The sequence below is a fragment of the Microcaecilia unicolor genome, chromosome 14 (genome assembly GCF_901765095.1).
Source record: "Microcaecilia unicolor chromosome 14, aMicUni1.1, whole genome shotgun sequence".
Classification (NCBI taxonomy): Eukaryota; Metazoa; Chordata; class Amphibia; order Gymnophiona; family Siphonopidae; genus Microcaecilia; species Microcaecilia unicolor.
Window position 1 is genome coordinate 1,563,204 of NC_044044.1, and position 25,348 is coordinate 1,588,551.

Here is a 25,348-nt window from a genome sequence, read left to right on the forward strand (position 1 = left end):
TGTAACCGACAACTGTCCTCCTCCTCCTATCACAGGTAACAGATCTCCAACATGGGATTTACTTTATACTTCATGTTAATGATTGCATGTTTTGGTTACCTGTGTTGGCTTGGGAGTCTTCAAGGGGTGTGGCTAGAAGATCCTGTCCATGGAAAAATCTTAGTTTCTTACCTGTAACGGTAGTTTTCCGTGGACAAAGGATCTTCTAGCCACACCATCCCTTCCTACCCTCCCTGGTTGTCGTAGCTATATTATTAAACTGACTGGTCTGAGCTGTCAAGGGTATTTATACCATATGTATGGGCGGGAATCCGCTAATTCTTTGCTTTCTTTTTAAAGCGTTGCTATTGGATGGCCGGGTCACGCACGTCATCGTGGCGTATATTCAAGGGGTGTGGCTAGAAGATCCTTTGTCCACGGAAAACTACCGTTACAGGTAAGAAACTAAGATTTACAGGTAAGCAACTTTTATTTCCTCGTCTCCAGTAGCAAGCGGCATAGTTCTTTGAAGCCGAGCCAGAGGAGTGCGGAATTTGTCGGGCTGCAAGAGTTCCTCCATGGTGATTGGCTGAACAACTCTCCTCTCGTCGGGGTATGCCTCAGTGCTCCTTCCGCCCTCCTTTTCTTGACTTCCGGGCGGCGGCCGTAGGCACAGGCGCAATCAGTGGTGCGTGAAAGAAAGATGGCGCTGCGTGCGCTGGTAGGAGTCAAGAGAGTCATTGACTATGCTGTGAAGGTGAGCGTATTTTTTCCCGATATATCAACACGGTCTAGGCTCCGGTGCAGCGCACCAAAACCTGACGCTAGTAGTCCGGGGTCTGTAGGGGACCTAGTTTCAGACTCCAGTGCTGCCTGTCTGAAACCTTACATGTCTCACACTCACTGCATTTTGGGATCTGTAGTCCTCTTTGTGCAACTTTTCAGAAGAGCGCCAGGTAGCGAGTGTATCCGGCCCCAGTGCGTTCTGGGAATTTTAAATCCCACAATGCGCCGCTGCGAGAAACTAGACAAAAAGGATGGACTTAATGCTGTGATTTCTAGCTTCCCTCACGTTTGATCCATCAGTGCTTTACTGCTTGCTTGCTTTCTCTCTCTCTTGTCTGCTTTGGTTTTCAGAATATGTCCAATAAGAAAAGCTATACTGAATCAGACCAAGGTTCAGGCAGCCCAGCATCCTATTTCTGTAAGTGTGCCAGCTGCTTGGGACCCGGACAGGCCAACTCAAATTCATACAGTTTTCGTCTGTGGCCTTGTGTGACTTTGGGGCTTATTTTCAAAGAACTTTGATACACAAAGTACCATAATTTGTGTGTCTAAGTGCTTTGAAAATGAGGCTCTTCGTATATTTTGGTTGCGCTGAAAAACCTGGTCTCTTGGGACTCCATGGACCCAGTAACTGGAATTGAAAATAATTGTTGGAGACCAATTTTGCTTTATGATTATTTCTCTTGCAGTGTATGGTGGGGATTTATAGTCCTGCCTAGTTCCTTGTAATGTATAAACCAAGACTGATCAAAAAGCCTCGCTCTGAACAGCTTTGCACTGCATTCCATTGGAATGGAACTAGGCAGAACTACAAATTCCCACCATGCACTGGCAAGGTCACAAAAGTGTGGTGAGTTGCTTGTTATTAGAATGAAGGGGAGGAAAAGGAAGAATAAAACTGTGGTAATGGGTACATCTACTCCTAAAGAAACAAACAAGTCCACTAGATAAACATCTCACACCAATTGTTAAGACTGGGGACTCTGACATCTCCTACTTCAGAGGGCGCTTCTTTGAGTCATCTTTTTTTTTTTTTTTTTTTTTTACATTTGTACCCCGCGCTTTCCCACTCATAGCAGGCTCAATGCGGCAGGCAATGGAGGGTTAAGTGACTTGCCCAGAGTCACAAGGAGCTGCCTGTGCCGGGAATCGAACTCAGTTCCCCAGGACCAAAGTCCACCACCCTAACCACTAGGCCACTCCTCCACTTGCTCACGCCCCCTCCCTCAATTTAACCTGAAGTGCCCACATACCAAGCATGACACAGAACTCTTGTTTTCCCAGCCAATTTCACTGATGAATGCTTTGTCTCCAGAAGGAGTAACCCGAGAACAAAGGATCGTTTGATGAGACAACAGAGTTTGATGCCAAAAGAAGTAGTATTACCTTCTGGGATGACAACTGGGACTTTGATGCCTGATGCTGATATTACCCTTAAAAATATATGGACAGTTGTGACCCATACTGAATCTTTATTGAAAGATTGGGCAAATGCATTTCAACTAAAACTAAACAAAGAAAAAACACACAGTCTCATCCTCTCATCCCTACACATCGCGGATAAACCCACAATTATCAACACCCCAGATTACACCCTCCCTTTCTCAGACAGCCTGAAAATCCTTGGCGTTACAATGGACCACATCGTAACACTAGAGAGCCAAGTGACATCCACAACAAAGAAAATGTTCCACTCAATGTGGAAACTCAAACGTGTGAACTTCGGAAAAACGCGATTTGAAAGTGCAAAACCCCTTCGCGAAAAACTACACTGGCTCCCAATCAAAGAACACATTGCTTTTTAAATCTGCACTCTGGTTCACAAAATTATCTACAATGAAGCTCCGGGATACATGACAGACTTGATCGACCTATCAACAAATCAACACGAACGTACCTAAATCTGCACTACCCAAGCTGCAAAGGACTCAAATACAAATCAACTTCTGCGTCTAGTTTTTCCTACATAAGCACACAACTGTGGAACGCATTACCAGAAGTCTTGAAATCTACAAACGACTACCTAAATTTCTGGAAAACACTAAAAACTAACCTGTTTAAAAAGGCATACCCTACTGATCCAACATAAATGCCTCATCTCTGCAACACAACAAAACTAAAGAACGTAACGGGCATAACACAACTCTTCCGTTGTATGATTCCCTAGTGTGGCTGTGCCACATGAACTTTATCCTATCACAACATCACTTTGTATTTGTTTACACCAGAGTCTGTAACGCCTCTCTGGTACCATGTAAGCCATATTGAGCCTACAAATAGGTGGGGAAATGTGGGATATAAATGTAACAAATCTACTATAATAAAACTCACCCTCAACGTTCTGAGGACACTGACGTCAGTGAAACCAAGCTCTGACTTCCTTCAAAAAGGTTCGTGGTGGTGAAGCCACCAAAATCGCTCCGGGCCCCGCCCTCGAGGGCGGTGCAATGGCTGAACAAAGAAGGGGTTGGCAGGGAGGCAGGGAGGTGGGGTGGGAAATCGCTCTGGGCCCCACCCTCGAGGGCGGAGCAATGGCAGAACAATGAAGGGGTTGGGAGGCGGGGGGTGGGAAATCGCTCCGGGCCCCGCCCTTGAGGGCGGGGCAATGGCAGAACAACGAAGGGGTTGGCAGGGAGGGAGGCGGGAGTGGGAAATCGCTCCAGGCCCCGGCCTCGCGTCAAACTCATGACGTTGGGGGCGGAGCAATGGCAGAACAACGAAGGAGTTGGCCAGGGAGGGAGGGGGGGGGGGGTGTTGGCAACGAAAACCTTGCTAGCGCCCGTTTCATTTGCTCTGAAACGGGCTTCTTTTACTAGTAAATAAATAAAATAAGATGTGGTGCCTCAGCTCTGCTCTTTCACTTTAGATACAATTCTTAAATTCAAAGATATAGATATTAAAATGGATCACTTATCTTCTATTGTACAAAACGTGGAAAATAAGATGTTATCTTTCAGAATACAAGCATTTCAGATATAAAAGACAGCCTCTAGATTTAAATGCCTTAAGAAGTAAGAATCTTCATTTTCTTATTTTCCTCTTACTCATCTGACTGCAGAAATTTTAGTTAGAAAAACAATAATAAAAAAAAACATCACTATAATCATGTTCAGCTCTTTCAGTAGCTAGATCCACTGTTCAATCTGACATTCAAAATAATCTGAAAAACAGGAAGAAAAAAGCCTCAGATAATGTAGGTTATTTCAATCACTTAAATAATCCTGCTGCATCAATCACTGGCATAAAAAAAACTCTCTCGCAATATAAAAACATTTACTGTTATATAATATGAAAAAAAGATGTAAAAGTATAAAGTATTTACATTTAAAAAACTAGCTACTTAGCTTAAATGTAGCATAGCGTAGCAGCTGTGTTACTCCTCCCAACGCTGGCCACCATTTTGCTGGACTATATCACAGTAAGTGTACTGTCTGCTTTTTTAAGAAAATGATTATTGTTTTCAAAAGCTTTTGGTAACATTTGCTTCTATTTCTTGTCTGCAGCATTTGAAATGTTCCCCCCCACCCCCCGAAGAAGCGGTATGGTCCTGCGAAACGGTGGCCAGCGTTGGGGAGAATGGCATGCTATGCCATGCTACATTTAAACTAAGTAATTAGTTTTGGGGGATTTATAAATACATAATATGAAAAAAGTATAAAGCTACAGTAAATGTTTTCTGACTGCAGGAGAGGTTATTTTTTATGCCAGTGACTGATGCAGCAGGATTCAGTTATTTGAATAACCTGCATTATCTGAGACGTTTTCCTCCCTGTTCTTCAGATTATTTTGAATGTCAGATTGAACAGTGGATCTAGCTATTGAAAGAGCTGAACAGGATTATAGCAAAGTGTGTTTTTGTATTGTTCTTGTGAAAACTTCACACCTCTTTTTTTGTGGTTTGAAATTTTAGTTAGCAAATATTTTAAAGTCCTTTGTTTGCCTAACTCAGATATGGTTTCCTTGGTACAGTGTTACTATATTCCTAGTAAGAAAGTTGGAGGGGGTGACCACCAGGATGTCCTGGAGGAAGTGGGCCCTTCGGTGAGTGCTAATTTGATAGCATTCTTAGGGGTATGTTTACTAAGGTGCGTTAGCGTTTTTAATGCGCCTGAAAATTTAAGGCACGTTAAACGCTAACGCGCCTGTACATTTCTATGGGCACGTTAGCGTTTAACACGTGTAAACCACTTACGCGCGTTAAAAACGCTAACACGCCCATAGCGCCGTTTAGTATACCTAGCTCTTAGAGAATTCCACAGGTATCATCTTAGGTCAACTATGTTGGTCACCCTGCTGAATGAATCTGATAAATCAATGATATTAAGATCATATTTTAAGAAAAAGACCATGTTGTCCTGTGGGAAGACTGTTCAGGTCTTTCCTGATGTTTCACAGAACACTCAAGCTTAAAGGAAAGCTTTTTGGCTTTTAAAACTAGCAGCCACGCAGCAATGCCAACACAGACCATTCACTCAACCACACAGCTTTGGAAAAGGGGGGGGGGGGGGGGGGTTAGTGTACTGGCTTTGAGAGCCAATTTTGTTTCTTCATTTCCCCAGTACATGTTTGCTCATTTTTCAGGTGAAGCAATTTTTTTTTAATTTACCCAGTTAGGGAACTTTTTGCAGGAGCATGAGAAATAATAGTGATTTTGGAGTTCATAAATAGTATTGGGCCCAGATTGTTAAGATTACCTTCTTTAATTTCCTTTGTATATTCCTTTGCTGCTAGTATTAGCTGCTTTTTTCCTTTAGGCTGTCCTCCTTTTTGGGATGTGGGCCAATATAAAAGTTATTTAGTACACGATATTTGTTACTTATTTTTTCTTCTGTTACTATTGGGAAATGTATATTTTCTAAATGTAAAATAAAAAATATTTTTTTTTTATTTTAAAAAAAGGAAAGAAAAGAAAATCTGACTCATAGCATGCTCTAAATGGATGTTCAAATCCCTGAATATCATCAAAGATGGAAACTGCAGGGACAGATCAGAAATGAAGAATCCCAATCTGTCAAGTCCTCCCCAACATGCAATGAAGGGCAGCAGACCATAACAAGTGCTCTAGCCTCATTAGTCTGTACAATGACAAGCAGAGTCTCAACACTTACTCCATGTCATAAGAAATTAGCTAAACTGGCAGACTCAAATTCCTCCCCCATTCCCATTTTCATTTCACTAAAGAACTCTGGCATCAAAAGCATGGATTCTTTGACAATCAGATATGTGGAAAATGTCCCAAGTTGGACCAAGTATCCAGAGGGCCCACATACAGACTCAAGTGGGTTGGGAATTTTATAGAACCAGGGAAGGTTTTCAGCCGGCTTTTAAAAGGAAAGATATGGATAGATAAGGACTAATGTAATTACAAGCTAGAGAAGAGTATTAACCCATGGGGGTTAAACCAGCTGAAAAACAGAACTGATTTTACTATGGGTAGGTAGAGGTTACCTTCCCCTAATTATTAGGCATTATGTGAAATCAACACTACAGATAGCAGAATACATCAAATCTCTCCTAGGAGATTTCCATGTGTCAAAATATGTATTTCAGGAATTTAAAGGTTGCAAATCTAAATTCTTTGCTTGCAATGACTTATAAATACATCTAAGCATAAAAAGTACATATCACGAACAAAAACAGGTAGGGGGAACTTTATAATAATGTATCAGAAAAGAAGGTATAACACAGTTTTATAAATAAATGAATACATGTCGCCTATATGGAAAGTAAAAAAATAAATAAATAAAACCCACCTATTTTAAGCCTGTTTTATAAATGACAAAATACGCACCTATGTGGCTTTCTAAAGTAAGCTCCTAGAAGCACAAATTAACACCTGCTCTCAATATGTAAATGTCTGTGTGTACTCACATATTTTATAAAATATGCACATCCATCACAACTCCGCCCCTTGAAACAGCTATGCATGGCTCACATAAAACCAGGCTCACTCTTTCCGTGTAATTCCACTATATCGTTTTTGAGATGCGGCGACCAGAATTGAATACAATATTCGAGGTATAGACATTCCTCTTTCCCACATGCATCACTTTGCACTTGCTCACATTAAACGTCATCTGCCATTTAGACGCCCAGTCTCCCAATCTCGATTTAACGACTTTGAATAACTTTGTGTCATCAGCAAATTTAATTACCTCACTAGTTACTCCTATCTCTTGGTCACTTATAAATTTGTTAAGCAGAGGTCCCAGCACAGACCCCTAGGGTACCCCACTAACTACCCTTCTCCACTGAGAATACTGACCATTTAACCCTACTTTCCGTTTTCTATCTTTTAACCAGTTTTTAATCCACAATAGAACACTACCTCCTATTCCACGACTCTTCAATTTCCTCTGGAGTCTTTCATGAGGTACTTTGTCAAACGCCATCTGAAAATCCAGATACACAATATCCAGCGGCTCACCTTTATCCACATGTTTGTTCACCCCTTCAAAGAAATGTAGTAAATTGATGAGGCAAGATTTCCTTTCACTGAATCCATGTTGACTTTGTTTCATTAATGCATGCTTTTGAATATGCTGTGTAATTTTGTTCTTAATAATAGTCTCTACCATTTTGCCCGGCACCGACGTCAGACTCACCAGTCTATAATTTCCCAGATCTCCTCTGGAACCTTTTTAAAAAATCGGCGTTACATTGGCCACCCTATAATCTTCCGGTACCACACTCGATTTTAAGGATAAATTACATATTTCTAACAATAGCTCTGCAAGCTTAAGCCTTTCTTCATATGAGAGGAGTTCACTCCCTTTAATGATTTTGGTTGCCCTTCTTTGAACCTTTTCTAATTCTTCTGTGTTTTTTTTTTTTTAATATCATTCTTAGAGGAGTGATTATGGGACTTTATGTGGATGCAAAATGTGTTTAAATTAACAGCAGGATCCAAGATGGCGTCATGAAGACTTATCATACCTGCAGCGCTCTGAACGCTAGGCTTGATTTGGCGTTTTGGAGCGGCTGTTCCTTAGCTGAGCATGGGAAAGAGAAGAGGAAAGGTGTGGGAGTTTCCCTCGACTCCTGCTGCGGCTCCGGTTCTAAAACAAAAGACTCTTGACAACTTCAGAGTCCCTGCGGGACCCGTGCAGGCTTCCTCCCCTTCTGCCGGTGCTGGCATGTTGTTGTAGGTAAGCAGCATAGATGGGGCTTCTTTGAGCTCTGTGGAGCGGGTGGCTCCCCTGAAGCCAGGAAGTACTGCTGCTTTGGATTATCTTGACCCCGGTTCTGTAAAGAGTGAAGACGTGTGCTGGAAACGCTATCACGCCTTTACAAAAGAGCCGGTGGTGGGAGGCGGGGATAGTGCTGAGCAGACTTAAACGGTCTGTGCCAGAGCCGGTTGTGGGAGGCGGGGCTGGTGGTTGGGAGGCGGGGATAGTGCTGGGCAGACTTATACGGTCTCTGCCAGAGCTGGTGGTGGGAGGCGGGGCTGGTGGTTGGGAGGCGGGGATAGTGCTGGGCAGACTTATACGGTCTGTGCCCTGAAGAGGACAGTTACAAATCAAAGTAGGGAATACACAAAAAGTAGCACATATGAGTTTATCTTGTTGGGCAGACTGGATGGACCATGCAGGTCTTTTTCTGCCGTCATCTACTATGTTACTATGGGGCTCATTTTCAAAGAACTTAGCCTCCCAAAGTTCCATAGAAACCTATGGAACTTAGCCTCCCAAAGTGCTTTGAAAATATGCCTCTAAGTCACCTACTGTTTACAAGCATATGCAGCAGCTCCATTTTTATAAATTTTTATAAAAATGGAGCTGCTGCATATGCTTACCAGCTGAAAAGTATCTTCCAAGTCTTTTCCTCTGACTCTTCAGGCTCCTCGTGTCTCCAAGAGACAAGGTGTGCACGAGCGGCCATACCTTGAGGCTTTGTGCTGCAGTAACAGCCCAATTTTAAGCAATCAAGGATGACGTATATTTATTAGGTCGGATGCTATTGTCGGAGCTCAGCCTCGAGAGGAACTATTTGGAAGATTTTCTCACTCTCTTCCTGCCGGTAAGCCAACTCTGGGTCTTCTCCTCTTCAATTTTTCTTTCTGTTACAAGAATTAAGCCTCTGACCCATACTGTAGGCCACAAATTTACGTCTGTTTCCTCAAAGGTGTTGCCATTATCTGTATCTAAGGTACAGACATTACCATATTGTTGGACTGATAGTTGTTTAGTGCTAGTCGATTTTGTATTCCATCCACCGAGTGTTCCTAAGACTACAGCTATTACCATTAGATATACCAAGTCATTGGGCCTAGTGGATCTGGCTCATGCTTCGTCATTATTTTCTTCGGATTTTTAAAAATATGACTTTGGAAGAACAGGTGTGAGATTGTAATGATTCCTTGACTCCTTCATTAGTCTCTGTTCTTCATCAACATACTATTTTACCAGCAAGAGGAATACAGTGTTGGTGTTACTCTGGCTTGTATTTGTTGAAGAGGCAGGCTGAAGCAGCAGAACGTAAGTGGCATAAGGACAGGTCACCACAAGACACCACTGTTGTGTCAAGAACAAAATGCTTCTTATCGGAAGCACTTGTTTTTTGGTTTAAAAAAAAGAGGGGAGGTATTTCTCTGAGGTTTTTGGAATGACTTCTGGACCCTCTGCATTAGGCTCTGTGCTTCTTAAACATACTATTTTAAAAGCTAGAGGAATACAGTGTTTGTATTACTCTGGCTTGTAGTTGTTGAAGAGGCAGACCGAAGCAGCAGAACGTAAGTGGCAATAAGGACAGGTCACCAGAGACACTACTTTTGTGTCTAGAAAGAAATGCTTCTTATCAGAAGCACTTGTTTGTTGGTTAAAAAAAGGAGGAGGGGTATTTCTCTGAAGTTATTGGTGCTAATCAAGACAAGAGCTGTCTAAGAAATAGTTCGATGTCTTTGCAAGTGTAACCAACTTGGACTCTTCTAAATGTGAACTGGGTAATCACCCTCCTAATAATAATATTGGAAAAAAATTTTTGGGGTAATTTTCAGTGTCCTCTGCAAGATCCCTATTGGATGACTCTGTAGGTGAAATACCGTACATTCATCTTGGTTTCCTGTAATTTACTTTTGGTCTTACTAAGAGATTGTTGACTGTAAATCCATCTCCCTGTAGTGCAGATCCTGTTTTTATGTGAGCCATTTCTCCTTCGTATGGTTAATGCAAGCTATCATCTGTCCATTGGTGAAAAAGTCTGAATGCCTGTTTGTTTACAAAAATGACTAGTCTTTTGGCTCAGCTATTGGACTCCACTCCTGAGCACTGTCTCCAAATGGATTAGTTTCACGCATACCATTGGTAGTATTAAACCTCACTTCTAAGCTAGGGATATGTGGAGTATGATCTCAATGGTTGCTTTGCCTTGTGGAGGATCTGGGTTTTTTCCACAAGTCTGGCTTCTGCTTTCCAGGCCGGTGAGAACTGGGAATGCTGTGGAGGTAGTGTTGAAAGCCTCAGGCTGAGCCATTGCTTGTGAAATCCCTCAGGTAACGTGTTTTCTCTGCTACATCACATTTACTTCAACCAATTACATCTTTAAGATCTGCCTTAGTGAGCTTACTTGATATGCCCTCATTTCAGTTAGTCCATTTAGAAGAGTATAGAACTTGAATTTTTTTATGTTGCCGGCCCTAAATTAAGGAGCAGCTTACCTCCTACTCTGTGAGCAATATAGAACTTAGATCAGTTTTAAAAATTTTTGAAAATTTACTGTATATACTCAAATATAAGCTGAAATTTTGGGGCCCAAAAATTGGGGTCTCAGCTTATAGTCAAGTCAGAAGAAATTTCTGTGCTTTCCCCCTCTCCCCACGGTGACCAGCACTTCTCTCTCCCCACTGCTCCCCACCACTGCGCTGGCTGGCATTTCTCACTGCTCTTTCCTGGCTGCTGCCACTGCTGTTGACGGGGAAATGAAAGGAGGCTGGTCCAGTGTGGGGCCTTGAGCATCTGTGCAAGCTTAGGCCCAACATCAATCCAGCTTGCTTTCATTTCTGTGTCCACGGTGGTGGCAACAGCAGCCAGGAGGGAGTGGTAAGAAATGCCAGTCACTGCGGGGGGGGGGGGGGGGGGGGGGGGAACTTGGGAAGTAAGAGAGAAATGCCAGTCATGCACAAGGGGAGGGGGGATAGAGGATAGGAGAGGGAGAGACGTGGCAGTCACTGGTGACAGACAGAGGAGGGGGAGAGGGCAAAAGTGCTTCACACCAAGTGGGAAGAGGAAAGGGAGAAATGCAGGACACTACAAGAGAGGAAACATTATACTTGAATATATCCTCCTCCCCCCTCTCCCCAGCTTATACTCGAGTCAACAGTTCCCCCTTTTTTTTGGGGGGGGGGGGAGGAAACTGTTAACTCGGCTTATATTCGAGTATATAGGGTACTTGTTTCAAATTGTCTTCAATATCGAGACTTAATGGGATGAGGATATATATGTTTGAATCTGTTTATTAAAGAAATAATAATGCAATATACAGGGCTATACCAGAAAATACAACAGAAGAACAGTAACCATGTAACAGACAGCCGATAGCCTCTAGTAGTCTAGACAGTTTTTCTTTTTGTTTTGAATCCCCCCCTATAATCCCCCCTCCCCCCCTCCCATCCCCAAAGATCACTTATGGATATGGAGTCAGATAGTTACTATTCAGTCCTTCGGATGAGGATATATATATTTTATAAAGTGGTTTTGAGATGATTTTATGCTGTTTTAATGATTACTGTCACCTGATTTTTTTTTTTAGTATGAATGTATAATTATATGTATAATATTGTAAACTGCTGAGAATTTATCATGCATGTTTTACATTTTAGAAATAAAATAAATAAAAATAAACTGTAAATAAATGCCAATGGTACCATAGCCCAGTAGAGGCTGGTTCCATTTGGAGCTCCAGCAGAGCAGAGGAAAACTGCAAGGTCCAACAAAATCAGAACTTCAAATCCATGCATTCACTGGGAGTAAAGCCAGGACTGGACACAGAGCCAGTCCAGAGAGGCGATGCCTATCAAAGATTTAGTATATCAGCTAAAAAAAAAGTTGTGCTGCTGGCAGTGTTGCATGTATGGGCAGAGTCCAAGGTGAGCCTGAGAGCACGTGTTTGCGTTTTAGTTCTCTTCAGATTTAAGAGCTGGGCAAGAGAGGAATGAACCATCCACAGGAAGTTGATAATTAAGGGCTTAGGGTCAGCATATAGCTGAAAATTCAGAATCGGGAGAGCAGTGCTATGAACACTCACAAATTGGTTAAGTACATCTCCTTTACGTGACCTGCTTTTCTGCGGTTTCCTTTAGTGGTCCTTGCATGTCACAAGTATATTGCAAAATACACAGAAGAAGCAGTAAATTTTCCTAGCTATAACCTGTTAATAATTGTTTATTGATTTTTCCTCCAGAATTTGCCCAAGCATTTTTTAACCCACCTATGATAACTACTTTTACCATCTCTTCTGGTAGTGAATTCCAGAGCTTAACTGTGTTGAGTGAAGCAACTTCATAACTTGCGTTTAGTCTTTGTACTTTTGTAAAGTTTGTGTTTACCTGTTCCACTCCACTCAGGTTTTTGTAGACCTCTCTCGTATCTCCCCTCAGCCATCTTTTCTCTAAGCTGAAAGCCCTAACCTCTTAAGCCTTCCCTCATATGAAATGAGTTCAATCCCCTTAATCGTTTTGGTTGCCCTTCTCTGTCCCTTTTCTAATTCCTCTATATCTTTTTGGAGATACAAGGGAGTCTTTCACGTAGGCGCACTGGCATTTTTAGCGCACGTTAAAAATAGGTACACGCTAAACGCTAAAGATGCCAATGTATTCTTATGGGTGTATTCCTATGTGCACAGTACTGAAGGTATGATGTCACCATGGAGCAATACAGAGGTATTATAATATTCTTTGTTTTATTCTTCCTAATAATTTTTAACATTGTCTGCTTTGGCCACCACTGTATTACTAAACAGAAGATTTTAAGATCTTGTCCACTCTATGATACCTAAAACCTTTTCCTCAGTGGTGCCTCCCAATATAGAACCTAGCATCATGTAGCTATAATTTCAGTTATTCTTCCTTATTTGCATCACTTTTGCACTTGTCCACATTAAATTTGGGCATCCAAATGGCAGATGAATCTTTCAGTCACTCAGGTCCTCCTGTAATTTCTCACAGTTCACATGTGATTTAACAGCTTTGATCAAATTTTCAGACCATAAGAAAATTACTTCACTCATTGTTCTCTTTTTAAGGTAATTTATGTCAAAAAGTATAGATCCCCGAGGTGTTCACTTTTACTTTTGGGAAAACTATGTAGTCCTACTGTCTTCTATGTTTTTTAACCAGTCCTTAGGCCCAGCAGGGCATTGTTTCTCTCCCATGATTTTTAAAAAATTTTCAGGAGCGCCTTGGATCTGAAAATCCAGACACTTTATATCTGCTTCTGTTTATCACTGTGACACATGCAGGGATCGCTGATCAGCAGTTCCTGTTCCCGCTTTTATTTATTTAGGGGACTCTTCAAATTAGTGGGCCTGCCTAAGTAAAAGAAGAAACTAAAGACATCTTGGGTATGGAAAAGAGAATAGAATGAACCTAGCAGTACCATGGTTCTGCTGAAGTATCCCAAACTCATGTTTTCTGGTAATACTTAATGAGCCAGTTAAACATTATCTTATAAAAAGTTTGTTTGTATTAACTCGTAACAGTGGCTTTACAGGTGGGCCTGGGTGGGCACAGGCCCACCCATTCTTGGCTGAGGCCTACCCAGCTGCAGCACTACACTGCTCTCTTCCCCCCTCTCCTCTGCGGCGTCCCGGAATCTGTGCTCTGGTCTCTTATCCCCTTCCCTCCCCGGTATCAGTACAGGCTTCCTCAGCGCCTGCAGCAATTCATTGTCGCTGCTTGCGCAGGCCCCTCTGGCTTCCATCTGCTGTGTTCTGCCAGACAGGAAACAGGCAATGACCTCAGCAAGGGCGGGATGGCAGATGGAAGCCTGCAGGGCTGGCGCAAGCAGAGAGAATGAATCGCTTCAGGTGCTGAGAACGCCTTTACCGACATCGAAGAGGGATGTAGTTCACAGACAGGAGCGCAAGTGCCGGGATGCCGTGGAGGAGAGGAAGAAGATGTGGGGTAGGTGAAGAAAAACTCTTAAATATTGTTGGAGCTTTTTCTCTCTCGCTCCTGGCTTGATAGCATGGGTTAATGGTTACTAAATAAAATCTGAATCTTTTTAGATGAGGGTACAGCTATCTCTATCTCAGTTGATAACACCCTCATCATCCCCGTCTCATCTGCCCGCAACCTCGGTGTCATCTTCGACTCCTCCCTCTCCTTCTCTGCGCATATCCAGCAGATAGCCAAGACCTGTCGCTTCTTCCTCTACAACATTAGCAAAATTCGCCCCTTCCTCTCTGAGCACACCACCCGAACTCTCATCCACTCTCTCATTACCTCTCGCCTTGACTACTGCAACCTACTTCTCACCGGCCTCCCACTTAGCCACCTACCCCCCCTTCAGTCCATCCAGAACTCTGCCGCACGTCTTATCTTCCGCCTTGACCGATATACTCATATCACCCCTCTCCTCAAGTCACTTCACTGCTTCCGATCAGATACCGCATACAGTTCAAGCTTCTCCTACTAACCTACAAATGCACTCGATCTGCAGCCCCTCCTTACCTCTCTACCCTCATCTCCCCTCGTCCCGACCCGTAACCTCCGCTCTCAAGACAAATCCCTCCTTTCAGTACCCTTCTCCACCAGCGCCAACTTTAGGCTCCGCCCTTTCTGCCTCACCTCATCCCATGCTTGGAACAAACTCCCTGAGCCCATACGCCAGGCCCCCTCCCTACCCATCTTTAAATCATTGCTCAAAGCCCACCTCTTCAATGTCGCTATCGGCACCTAATCACAACACCTCTACTCAGGAAATCTAGACTACCCCAACTTGACATTTCGTCCTTTAGATTGTAAGCTCTTCTGAGCAGGGACCATCCTTAGTTATTAATTTGTACAGCGCTGCGTAACCCTAGTAGAGCTCTAGAAATGTTAAGTTAATGTTAAATGTTAAATGAATTCTTTGCTTCGGTCTTCACCGAGGAGGATTTGGGGGGGACACCGGTGCCGGAAAGAATATTTGAAGCGGGGGAGTCGGAGAAACTAAACGAATTCTCTGTAACCTTGGAGGATGTAATGGGTCAGTTCAGCAAGCTGAAGAGTAGTAAATCACCGGGACCTGATGGTATTCATCCCAGAGTATTAATAGAACTAAAAAATGAACTTGCGGAGCTACTGTTAGAAATATGCAATCTGTCCCTAAAATCGAGTGTAGTACCGGAAGAATGGAGGGTAGCCAATGTTACTCCGATTTTTAAGAAGGGTTCCAGAGGAGATCCGGGAAATTATAGACCGGTGAGTCTGACGTCGGTGCCGGGCAAGATGGTGGAGGCTATTATTAAGAATAAAATTGCAGAGCATATACAAAAACATGGACTGATGAGACAAAGTCAGCACGGATTTAGTGAAGGGAAGTCTTGCCTCACCAATCTAATGCATTTTTTTGAGGGGGTAAGCAAACATGTGGACAATGGGGAGCCGGTTGATATTGTATATCTGGATTTTCAGAAGGCGTTTGACAAAGTGCCGCACGAAAGACTCCTGAAGAAATTGCAGAGTCATGGAATCGGAGGTAGGGTATTATTATGGATTAAGAACTGGTTGAAAGATAGGAAGCAGAGAGTAGGATTGCGTGGCCAGTATTCTCGGTGGAGGAGGGTAGTTAGTGGGGTCCCGCAGGGGTCTGTGCTGGGTCCGTTGCTTTTTAATGTATTTATAAATGACCTAGAGATGGGAATAACTAGTGAGGTAATTAAATTCGCCGATGACACAAAATTATTCAGGGTCGTCAAGTCGCAGGAGGAATGTGAACGATTACAGGAGGACCTTGCGAGACTGGGAGATTGGGCGTGCAAGTGGCAGATGAAGTTCAATGTTGACAAGTGCAAAGTGATGCATGTGGGTAAGAGGAACCCGAATTATAGCTACGTCTTGCAAGGTTCCGCGTTACGGATCAAGAAAGGGATCTGGGTGTCGTCGTCGATGATACGCTGAAACCTTCTGCTCAGTGTGCTGCTGCGGCTAGGAAAGCGAATAGAATGTTGGGTGTTATTAGGAAGGGTATGGAGTCCAGGTGTGCGGATGTTATAATGCCGTTGTATCGCTCCATGGTGCGACCGCACCTGGAGTATTGTGTTCAGTACTGGTCTCCGTATCTCAAAAAAGATATAGTAGAATTGGAAAAGGTACAGCGAAGGGCGACGAAAATGATAGTGGGGATGGGACGACTTTCCTATGAAGAGAGGCTGAGAAGGCTAGGGCTTTTTAGCTTGGAGAAGAGACGGCTGAGGGGAGATATGATAGAAGTGTATAAAATAATGAGTGGAATGGATCGGGTGGATGTGAAGCGACTGTTCACGCTATCCAAAAATACTAGGACTAGAGGGCATGAGTTGAAGCTACAGTGTGGTAAATTTAAAACGAATCTGAGAAAATTTTTCTTCACCCAACGTGTAATTAGACTCTGGAATTCGTTGCCGGAGAACGTGGTACGGGCGGTTAGCTTGACGGAGTTTAAAAAGGGGTTAGATAGATTCATAAAGGACAAGTCCATAGACCGCTATTAAATGGACTTGGAAAAATTCCGCATTTTTAGGTATAACTTGTCTGGAATGTTTTTACGTTTGGGGAGCGTGCCAGGTGCCCTTGACCTGGATTGGCCACTGTCGGTCACAGGATGCTGGGCTAGATGGACCTTTGGTCTTTCCCAGTATGGCACTACTTATGTACTTAGTAGTAGTTGCTGTGGGCAGGAGTGGAAAAATCTTTCTGGTCACTTCAGGGCACCACTTCCAGACCAGCAATTAGACGAGATCAAGATCTGATACCTCTACATTACTCTATATCGGGTGGGGGTGGGGGGGGGGCAACCAGTCCTTAAGGGCCACAACCTACAACCCAGTCAGGTTTTCAAGATTTTCACAATGAATATGCATGAGATCTATCTGTATACAATGGAAGCAGTACGTGCAAATCAATCTCATAGATATTCATTGTGGAACTCTGGAAAACCCAACTGGGTTGGGGCCCTCAAGGACCGTGGTTGCCCACCCCTACTCTAAATAAAGGACAAGAAAATCCTTCAGAAGATGTGGCTACTGTGCGAGGGGCTGTACACAAGCATAGGCTTCCAATTCAAGCTTTAATTTCCTTTAATACTTATGTGAATTTAAAATGCATTATGATCTGTGAGATACATATCTTAACTACATCCATAGGGGGGGGGGGGTTGATGAAGGGCAGTGAGGCCAAAACTCAAATTATAACCAAGCATTTTTTAATATTATACTATATGTTATATTGGTCATGGGGAGGCGAAGGGTGGACAGAGGTAGCTACAGGGGGTGGGTTGTTTTCTGTTTGTACACTGCTTTGATTTTTTTTAATATACTGCTTACAAGTCAGACTCGGTATTTTGGATGAGCCCAGAGGTAAATTGGATGGGCCCTTCCACATGCATGTGCCCCCTCCCACCTCCAACCCCCTAACCACACCACAAATATCTTGCCGGAGGTATTGGCTGTGTCTGGCCACTTGGCTGAGAATGGCAGCTATGTTCCTATTTTTAATAACTTACTTTACTAACATTTCACCAGTCATAGGGAGGCAACCATCCAGCTTATAATCGAAGGTGATCGCCGGCCATCTTCCGACATCGGGAGATGGCCGGCGATTTCTTAAAAGCGGCGAAATCGGTATAATCGAAAGCGGCATTTTTTACATCATCGCCGCTTTCCCGTTGCTTCGCCGGCGAAAGTTCAAGGGAGCGTGTCAGTAGATTAGTGAAGGCGGGGCATGGGTGGGCATGGGCGTGGCTACCAGATGGCCGGCTTTCACCGATAATGGAAAAAAAAAAGCGGCGTTAAGCAGTATTTCGCCGGCTTTACTTGGTCCTTTTATTTTCACAACCAAGCCTCAAAAAGGTGCCCCAACTGACCAGATGACCACTGGAGGGAATGGGGGATAACCTCCCCATGCCAGCTCTGACCTACTGCTAATCTTAGTACCAGGGGACTCTTTGCCAGTGGGGCACAACCTCTGATCTGCAGTTAACTGTGAGTAAACGTGGTTATTTCAAGAAAGGACTTTTTCAGAGATATTAGTCTTCAGGTGTGAACTAGTGTGCCAAAGTTATACAGCAGCAATAAGTCCTAGAGGCTGTATGCAGGTCCCTGGAGCAATTTTAGTGGGTGCAGTACATTTGTGGGTAGTGAGTTTGGGGGGCTCAGCTCCCAAAGTAAGGGAGCTATGCACGTGGTGGGAGCTTTTCTGAAGTCCACCGCAGTGACCCCTAGGGTGGCTGGTTGGTGTCCTGGCATGTCAGGGGGGGGCCAGTGCACTAAAAATGCTGGCTCCTCCCACTGCCAAATGCTTTGAATTTGGCCGGGGTTTGAGATGGCCGACATAACTTTCCATTATCGCTGAAAAACAAACCCGGCCATCTCAAACCCAGCGAACTCCACGGCATTGGGCCGGGCTAAACCGTATTATCGAAAAAAAAGATGATCGGCCATCTTTTTCGATAATACGGTTCCGGCCAGCTGTAGCGCTGCCGCCAACATAGATCGCCGGCGATCTATTTGGCCGGTGACGTTCGATTATGCCCCTTCCATGTGGCAGCCCAGGGCTATGTTATGCTGTAAGAGTTAGAAAATTATGCAACAACATTTCTGCAATTCTATGGCAATTATGCAGCTTATTTGTTTACATTTGAATTTATTTTGTGTATGGATGTAAATGTATTATGCAGAATAAGAAATTACGTTTATTTTATACCTTTGCTTTATGTTTGTATAGTTTGAAATATTGATGTTGGGGTTGGGATTGGAGATGGCCAGGAGGATAGAAGATTGGAACAGAAGGATGATTGGGGATGGGGAGAAGTAGGTGATATTGGGAATAAAGCGGGATAGAGTGAGGGAAGATTAGAAGGCGGGATAGGAGGGGAGAGCGGTGATGTCACGCTGAGTAATGGCGGTGTGAGAGCACAGCTCTGCATGCCATTTCGGAAGATTCCTAATATATAACTGCTATTTTCGGATGTGGCGACTGCAGCCTTAATATATAGATATCGGAGGCCCTACACAGGATAGAGTGGGAGGGGTGGCCTAGTGGTTAGGGTGGTGGACTTTGGTCCTGGGGAACTGAGGAACTGAGTTTGATTCCCACTTCAGGTGCAGGCAGCTCCTTGTGACTCTGGGCAAGTCACTTAACCCTCCATTGCCCCATGTAAGCCGTATTGAGCCTGCCATGAGTGGGAAAGCGCAGGGTACAAATGTAACTAAAAAAATATATATGTCTGGAAGAGACACCGCAGGACCCCGTAAATCCTTAAAAGACTTTACTTACATACCGCCGCGGACAAGATGGCGCCGGTGGAGGAGAGGGGAAAAAAAAGACCAGCGCGGAGCGTACTGGCCCGTTGGGTGAGGGCGCGGAGGAAGGCGAGTTGTCGGCTAAAGATTTTTGGGCTCTATTGGAAGTGATCCGCTCAGATATAAAAGGAGTACGGGAGGACTTTGTGACATTAGCTGCAGAGCCCCGTGGAGAGATGACGGAGATCGGCTGACTGGTGGAGGACATCGATGAACACGTGGAGAAACAACAGGAAGCTCTGAGCTCCGTGGAAAATGCGCTGAAAGAACAACAGGCCCTGTGCAGATCTATGGGAGACAAAATTGAAGATTTGGAAAATCGGGGCAGGCGATCAAACATCCGTATTAGGGGCATCCCAGAACAGACGGAATACCTGGATTATGAATGAGTCACCCAGCAGATTGCAAGTGTGATATTGACTGAAGAGGGGCAAGAAGTGGCCCCTGATACAATTAAAGTAGATCGTGCCCACAGAGTGATGGCGCGGGTAAGAGCCAACGCACCACGAGATATCATTGCTTGCTTCTCCGAGTATAAAGTGAAAGAGGCTATACTCCACAAGGCGCGAAAGAGGGAGAGCTTGCAGTGGGACTCTTTTTCTATTGAATTATATCAAGACCTGGCCCCAGCTACATTGAAAAGACGAGCGGAGTTGAGGAATTTCACCAGATATCTCCGCGACAAAGGGATTGCATATAGGTGGCAGCACCCATTCACTCTGGCCTATAATCAAGATGGAAAATGGAGTCAGATCCTGACTGTGGAGGAAGCACGTGCGACCTGGCTGGAGGTGGAGGTACCCACGGGAGACACAGTGGTGCACAGCAGACCGGAGTCGGGCTCTCGCCCGGCGCGCCAGCACTGGACCCGAGTGGCGAGAGGCAAGGGTCGTCTCACCAGACAACAATCTGATCAGAAGTTGGCACCTTTACAGAACAATGCGAACTGAACATGGGGACATATGTTTTGGTATTAGAAAGAATTTTTGATATAGCTCATAAGAGGGTGGGTATGTATATGAGCAGTTATATTTGTATGTATGGGGAAGATGTATGCATTTATGGCATGTGAGTGGTTACCGTTCTCTATTTTCAGTGGTGGGTAAAGATGACCCATCGGTTAGACAAGGGGGGGAGGGGGGAGGACAGGGGGATGGGAAATTGGGATATCTCAGGGAGGGATCACCAATAGGTGTTAGCACTGGAGGTATAGTAAGGTCCTCGGAACAGATAACAGGTCTGAATACATAGATCCGCCATGACTCAGTTGAAGTGTGTGTCACTGAATGTGCGAGGTCTTAACTCCCCTATCAAACATAAGCGGCTGTTTAGAGAAGCGCTGCGGCTGGGAGTGGACATATTGTTCATTCAGGAGACACACCTGCTCACTAGGCATGATTACCTGTTACGACATCCCAAATACCCCAGCAATATTTAGCGTCTAACCGACAACAGACAAAAACAGCGGGAGTGGGGATACTCTTTAAACGAGGCTGCAACTGGGAGATACAAGCAGTTAAAATGGACACTGGGGGCAAATATGTGATTGTGGTCCTGACCCTTGGGGGGCATGTCTATACTCTAGTTAACATATATGCCCCCAATCACTCCCAGGGAGAATTTTACGACTCGCTTAGCACTCAGCTCTCTAGGCATGTGCAGGGGGAGATACTGCTCGGGGGAGATTTTAATTTGACGATGGACCCCACAGTAGATAATTCGACTGAGATGGCTGGGTATGCCCAACTTGAACGGGATAAACTACTCCAATTTCTGAACCACTGGAGGCTGGTAGACATCTGGAGGGTAATGCATGGGATTGAGAGAGATTACACGTGCTATTCCATATCATCAAGCTGATCAATCCATAGACTGGTGGGTTGTGTCCATCTACCAGCAGGTGGAGATAGAGAGCAAACTTTTGCCTCCCTATATGTGGTCATGTGCTGCCGGAAACTCCTCAGTATGTTCTCTATCTCAGCAGGTGGTGGTCACACACAGCAGCAGCTCTGGCTAGGCCTCCAAGCCTAATCCTTAGGTTTTGTTGAGGCCTGGGGTTGAGGGCTCTTTTGAGCAAGTGCAAACCTGGTGGTGCCAGGTCCCTCCTTTTCTCCCCCCTCCCGCTGGCTCCGTTTAAAAAAAAAAAAAAAAAAAATTTAAACGTCTTTAAAGGCGTTTATTTTGACGTTTATTTAAACGTTCATTGCAGCTACTCACTGGGACACCAGTTCGTTACAGCTCGGAGCGGCAAGCAGGTAATTTTACCTTTTTCTAGCGGGCAGGGGGTTCCCCGATTCTTCTCCTCGTGGCATATGGCGTCGGAGGGCGAGGGCGCAAAGGGTCGCTCCCCGGATCGCTGGAGCGCTTCTAGAGGGGATGCGGGGGTTTTACAGCCTGATTCGCCCTTGATGGGTGACAGTTTAGTGACCGATGAATGTCCCGGTCCTTCCTCCGGCGTGGCGGTTTTTCCCGCCATAAACGCCCATCCCCCGCTCCTCGCCTCCGCCATCTTGGCCGGCCACGCGGCTCGGACGGCTTCTTCGGGGGCCGCCCTTGAGGTTGGAGACATTAATGCCATGAACGCCCTTAATTTGGGCGACGGCACAAAACCGGCTAATGTTAAGAGCCGTTCTTCCCGCGCGGCTCCTTCGCGGAGTTTCGCGCCGGACGCCATTTTGGATGCGCAGCATGTCTCTCCCCCGCTATTTCGAGCGCCGGTTGAGAGTGCGTCTAGGGCTGTTGCCCAGGCTGCGGAAGTGCACAGTCTGGGGGGGTTTCTCCCCCGAGTTTGTTTTGCTGCTGCATCAGGCCTTCCTCATGCACAACGCTGCCCCTGCTCCCTCGTCTGGTAAAGAGGTTGAGGTTCCCAGAGGCAAACGCCCTCGGGTTGATTCCCAGGCCTTGGAGGAATTTGTCTCCTCCGATGTAGATGAGGGCAGCGTGTCTGAGGTCTCTCAACGGTCCTTTGCGGATTCCTTGGAGGAGACGGATCCCCGCTCGGTTGGAGCGGATGACCCCTCTGCAGCGCGGCTTTTTAGTCCAGAGGATTTGCCCAACCTGTTGTTACAGGCCATGGACACTTTGAAGATTTCCTCTCCGGAGGACGTCTCTCCCTCAGCCCCTGTTGGCTCTGCCATTATGCTGGGGACGAAGCGCCCGCCTAGAACCTTCCACGTGCATGATTGCCATGCACACCTTAATTCGGCTCAATGGGATGCCCCAGAAGCGAGCCTTAAAGTGGCTAGGGCTATGTCCCGCCTCTATCCTTTGGCTGTGAGTGAGCGTGAGGCCTATCTGTGGCCTACCGTGGATGCTTTAATCACTGCGGTGACTAAGAAAACGGCGTTGCCGGTGGAAGGTGGCACGGCCCTAAAGGACGCCCAAGACAGAAGATTGGAGGCGGCCTTAAGGTCGTCCTTTGAGGCGGCTGCTTTAAGTTTGCAGGCCTCAGTTTGCGGCTCCTATGTGGCCAGGGCGTGCCTGACTATGGTGCAGCGGGCTTCCCCCTCGGATCATTCCTTGAGGGCTGATTGGCCGGCCCTGGAATCGGGCTTAGCCTATTTGGCAGACTTGCTGTATGATGTCTTGAGAGCCTCAGCTAAAGGCATGGCTCAGACAGTCTCTGCGCGGCGGTGGCTTTGCTGAAACATTGGTCTGCTGACCACGCCTCTAAATCCCGCCTGGCTAGATTGCCTTTTAAAGGCAAGCTGCTCTTTGGGGTCGAGCTGGACAAAATCGTGACCGATCTCGGCACGTCTAAGGGCAAGAAGTTACCAGAGGTCAGGGCTCGGGCTAGTGCTCGTCCCGGTACCTCCAGAGGACGGTTTCAGGAAGCCCGTCGGTACCGCCCGGGCCGGTCGGGTTCTTCTGCCCCTCTTCCTTTAAGAGGAATTTCTCCCCCAAGCAGCATTCCTTTCGCAGAGACCGCCGTCCCGGAGGTGCTCCCTCCGGTCCTCCCCCAGGGTCTCGTACCCAATGACGGGGTCTTGGTCCACGCCCCAGTGCAGATTGGAGGACGGCTTGTCCTCGTTTCTGGGTGAGTGGACCACAATAACTTCAGACGCTTGGGTGCTGGAAGTCATCAGAGACGGCTACAAGCTAGAGTTCTGCCGACCCTTAAGAGACGGGTTTGTACTCTCTCCCTGCAAGTCTCCGGTCAAAGCTGTGGCAGTGCAGCAGACTTTGGACAATCTGATCCGCCTGGGTGCGGTCGTTCCGGTGCCAGAAAGTCAGCTTGGCAAGGGGCGTTACTCCATTTACTTTGTGGTACCAAAGAAAGGAGGTTTTGTCCGGCCTATCCTCGACCTCAAAGGGGTCAATCGGGCCTTGAAAGTGCGGCACTTTCGCATAGAGACTCTCCGCTCTGTTATAGCGGCAGTGAAGGCAGGGGAGTACCTGGCATCCTTGGACATCAAGGAAGCATACTTGCATATTCCCATCTGGCCTCCTCATCAACGCTTTCTGCGTTTTGCAGTCCTGGGCCGACACTTCCAGTTCAGAGCCCTCCTTTCGGGTTGGCTACTGCTCCGCGGACCTTTTCCAAAGTAATGGTGGTCATAGCGGCCTTCCTGCGAAAGGAAGGAGTACAAGTCCATCCTTATCTGGACGACTGGTTGATCCGAGCCCCCTCTTATGCAGAGTGCGGCAAAGCTGTGGACCGGGTAGTTGCTCTTTTGAGCTCCCTGGGATGGATCATCAACTGGGAGAAGAGCCAGCTGCGCCCGACTCAGTCCCTGGAGTATCTGGGAGTTCGATTCGACACCCAAGTGGGCAGAGTGTTCCTGCCAGACAATCGGATTGTCAAACTTCAGGCTCAGGTGGACCAGTTCCTAGTAGCCTCTCCTCTTCGGGCTTGGGACTATGTGCAGCTGTTGGGCTCTATGACGGCCACGATGGAAGTAGTGCCCTGGGCCAGGGCTCATATGAGACCACTACAACACTCTCTGCTGCAGCGCTGGACTCCGATGTCGGAGGATTATGCTGTGCGCCTTCCCTTGGATCCAGCAGTGCGCAAGGCGCTGAGCTGGTGGATGCAGACAGACAAGTTGTCTGCGGGAATGCCTCTGGTGACCCCAGAGTGGATTGTCGTCACGACGGACGCCTCTTTGTCGGGCTGAGGAGCCCACTGTTTAGGAAGGACAGCGCAGGGGCTCTGGTCTCCTGCAGAGGCAAAGTGGTCTATCAACCTCCTGGAACTCAGAGCCATTCGGTTGGCGCTTTTGGAGTTCATCCCGGTACTGGTGTTGAAGCCTGTACGGGTCCTGTCGGACAATGCCACGGCTGTGGCCTATGTCAACCGCCAGGGAGGTACCAAGAGCGCCCCTCTAGCCAAGGAGGCTATGAGTCTATGCCAGTGGGCAGAAGCGAACCTGGAACAGCTGTCAGCGGCCCACATTGCCGGAGTCATGAATGTCAAGGCGGACTTTCTCAGTCGCCATACCTTGGAGCCCGGAGAGTGGCAGCTATCTGCTCAGGCGTTCTTGGACATCACGAAGCGCTGGGGCCAGCCGAGCCTAGATCTGATGGCGTCATCGGCCAATTGCCAAGTGCCGCGCTTTTTCAGCAGAGGACGGGACCCTCGATCCCTGGGAGTAGATGCTCTTCTCCAACAGTGGCCGACACAAGAGCTTCTCTATGTGTTCCCGCCCTGGCCCATGTTGGGCAGGGTGCTAGACCGGGTGGCAAAGCATCCCGGCAGGGTAATCCTGGTGGGTCCGGATTGGCCCAGACGTCCCTGGTATGCGGACTTGATCAGGCTCTCAGTCGACGATCCTCTGCGGCTGCCAGTGGAGCAGGGCCTGTTACATCAGGGTCCCGTGGTGATGGAGGATCCCTCCCCCTTTGGTCTTACGGCCTGGCTATTGAGCGGCAGCGTCTGAGGAAGAAGGGCTTCTCAGACAAGGTCATCGCCACTATGCTGAGAGCGAGGAAGCGCTCTACTTCTACTGCTTACGCCAGGGTTTGGCGTATCTTTGCAGCGTGGTGTGAAGCAGGCTCACTTTCTCCTTTCACTGCTCCAATTTCTTCAGTGTTGGCGTTCCTGCAAGAAGGTCTGGACAAAGGCCTGTTGCTCAGTTCCCCTAAAGTCCAGGTAGCGGCTCTGGCT

General features: G+C 46.2%; 1 long non-coding RNA gene across 1 annotated transcript in view; it reads left to right on the top strand.

Moving 5' to 3' along the window:
• Positions 1 to 630: 630 nt before the first annotated feature.
• LOC115457901 overlaps positions 631 to 25,348 on the top strand; it is a 33,816-nt gene continuing 9,098 nt past the window's right edge. The window contains exon 1 of the long non-coding RNA XR_003940012.1: positions 631 to 736. This is a non-coding gene — a long non-coding RNA (uncharacterized LOC115457901). The remainder of the gene's footprint in view (positions 737 to 25,348) is intronic.